The 3,154-nt window shown below is 39.9% G+C and overlaps 1 non-coding gene across 1 annotated transcript; it reads right to left on the reverse strand.

The window, feature by feature from the left end:
* Positions 1-1,657: 1,657 nt before the first annotated feature.
* LOC128589341 (U6 spliceosomal RNA) lies at positions 1,658-1,764 on the reverse strand. The gene has a single exon (XR_008380935.1). It is a non-coding gene; the product is annotated as a U6 spliceosomal RNA (small nuclear RNA).
* Positions 1,765-3,154: the final 1,390 nt, after the last annotated feature.

The raw sequence follows: 3,154 nt of genomic DNA on the forward strand, positions 1-3,154 counted from the left end.
CACACTTTTTGGAGGTGATGAGCTTTGCTGGCAGCTCTTGCGCTCTTTGGGAATGCTGGTAGCAAGATGATGGCCAATGCTACCACCGAGAGTGTTAATAGCAGAGGACTGAAGGCCAGAACACTTATTTCTCTTTGAGAATATTACCAACCACTTAATATGCAACTTATGAGCTAAAGTCCACAACTCATAGAAAGTGCGAAAAGCTTTATGAAATTTTATACTTTTTAGAGTCCTGAGGATTTAGTAGGCCTGGCATAGGAAACTGAAGGGCACCCTTCACATTTCAATCACTCTTGATAGAACCAGCTTAGACGGTGTCACAGGTTCCTTCAAAAGATTCTACATCCTTTCCAGGATTATCTCATTCCTTCCACTTGACAGAGACACATTATGGAGGTGGGGGAGGAGGGCAGAGACACTGAGGCAACAACAGGGGATGACACTCTAAAGACCAGGAAGGACCGCCGAATGAGTTCAGTTTTCTGTAGTTAGCTACAAAGACCCAAATACTTCCTCGTAGGAGAGAATAAGCAGCACCAACCCTAAAATCCTTGTTTAAAAGACTAGACTCTAGAAACATTTTCCCGGCCTCATCCAAGCAGGTAGACACAACACAGAATTTGTGCCAGGTAAAAGCATGACCTTTCCAAAACTGACTTAGCTGGCACTGCGAGTGAGGATGTCTCTGGGTTCCGGCCACATAGTTACCCCCAGTTCAATTCTCCTCCTGGCCAGTGACCTTTTGTTCACATCCTCCTCTCTTTTATGTTTCCTTGACTTCCTTCATTCGGGCCCTTCCCACGGAGCCTCCGTGGTTGTTTACAGCCTGCCTCTGGTTTTCCTCTCCTACATCCTTTATGTCTCCACCATTGACACTGCAGCTACTCCTGCTTTAAATCTGTCTAGGTGCTCAGGCCCTTGTTTTAATTGTTGGGGATTCATCGAGGGTAGGCACTCAGAACTTTTTAAAAATAATTTTCTTTCTAGTGCAGGGAGACTGTTATTTCTTTTCATTGCGACTGTGGCATGCTGTGTCCACTAAATGATAGGAGATATCTTTGGGATTCATGCCACAGCACCCTACTATGGGGAACACAAATGCCCTTTAGATACACGTCGTCAAGCTCACTATATACACGTAGAGAATTAAGCCCTGCAGAACATGAGGTGACCCTAGATATACAAGTGAGAAAACAAGTCCTATTGTTTGAAGCCTTTGAAATTTTGCACATATATATGATAGTACCGACTTACTTCCGAACAAACTCAAAGGGTGCAAGGCAGATGAAAAACATTTACTGAGAACATGTTATACCTTGGTAGGTTTTCCTCTATCATTTCATCCAGTTCCCACCACACCACGTAAGTATTAGGGAATTTGGGTAACATTTTTGAAGACCACAACCAGTTCTGCTCAGGTCTGAGTCTTTAGCTAAACAATTCTATAGGGCTAACACATCTGTAATATGTTGTAGCTTATGATTCATAATATATTTCATACATTTGAAAGAGCAATTACAGAGAGCATAACATCTAATTCAATCATTTAAAATATAATTTATAATACACTTGATAGCATAATTTTTATTTTAAAATATACTTTTACAGTATTTCTTATTTTAACATAGACTTCATAATATGCTTTTTTTTTTTTTTAAATATGGAACGCTTCACGAATTTGCGTGTCATCCTTGCGCAGGGGCCATGCTATTCTTCTCTGTATCATTCCAATTTTAGTATATGTGCTGCCGAAGTGAGCACCATAATATGCTTTTATAGTATACTTTTAATTTTTAAATATAGTTTAAAAACTTTTTTTCTATGTTATAATCTGATGAAGACTTACAACTATAGTCTTTCACCTCAAGCTGCCACTTCTATGGCCACATCTCAACGTGCTGTCATAAGTTTTCTCTGCAACACGCTGTAAACATAGGCCTGGCAAATCACAGTGGCTCTCGCCTATAATCCCGGCATTCTATGGGCCAAGGCAGGAGAAGCCCTTGAATTCAGAAGTTTGAGAACATCCCGAGCAAGTGAAAGATCCCGCCTCTACTAAATATTAAAAAAGTTAGCTGAGCTTTGGGGTGGGCACTGTAGTTTGAGCTACTCAGGAGGCTGAGACAGGAGGATTGCTTGAGCTCAGGAGTTTGAGGTTGCTATGAGCTATGATGATGCCACTGCACTGTGGCCTGGAAGACACAGTGAGACTCTGTCTCAAAAACAACAACAAAAACCTGCCCTTCCCACTGACACTGACCAGCACCCTTTCTTTTGCCTAGGGATTTGTTTCCTGCCAAAGCCCTGGGGGGGAAATGCCAACATGTCCATCTCAGGGAGAGACACTTTTCCTACCCTACAAAGATTTACAACTGTTATGGACCCATAATAATCAAAAATAAAAATCTTGAAACAACTCTTATATTAGTATGTGTTTTGATTATTTACAAGGTAATTTAAGATTTTAATTTTTTAAATTTCTGGGACCACGCCATTCTGTAAAAATTTAAGTTAGAGGCTCAGCATCCATAGCTCAGTGGTTTGGGTGCCAGCCACATGTACCAGGGCTGGTGAGTTCAAACCCGGCCTGGGCCTGTAAACAATGATGACAACTACTACAAAAATATATCCAGGCATTGTGAGGGGTGCCTATAGTCCCAGCTACTTGGGAAGCTGAGGCAAGAGAATCACTTCAGCTCAAGAGTTTGAGGTTGCTGTGAGCTGTGACGCACGGCACTCTACTGAGGGTGACATAATGAGACTCTGTCTCAAAAATAAAAAAAAATAAGTTAGATAACATTTTTTGTTTTTATAAAAATGCCCCTTAGAAATTAACATATTCAGTTTTTTAAGTGATTTCAATTTGCCAAATTTCTGTAGTCCTTCAAGTCTATAATTCATTTTGCTTATTTTTTTTCATGCACTAGCATATAAACTAGGTAGTGTCTAGTTTAAAGCTAAAATTACTAGGTCTTCCCAGCATAATACTGCCTTTTCTAGTACAGACTCATATTTCAGGGTGTCCCAAAAGTTGTCCCTGATGTTGCAATACATAAAAAAAAAGGGAAATTAAAGCTAAATGTACCTTTATTTACAAAATATTCATTACTAAATTTTACAAGGAAGTAAGAATTTTCCTTTACAAAGAAAG

This window comes from Nycticebus coucang, chromosome 6, assembly GCF_027406575.1.
Source record: "Nycticebus coucang isolate mNycCou1 chromosome 6, mNycCou1.pri, whole genome shotgun sequence".
Classification (NCBI taxonomy): domain Eukaryota; kingdom Metazoa; phylum Chordata; class Mammalia; order Primates; family Lorisidae; genus Nycticebus; species Nycticebus coucang.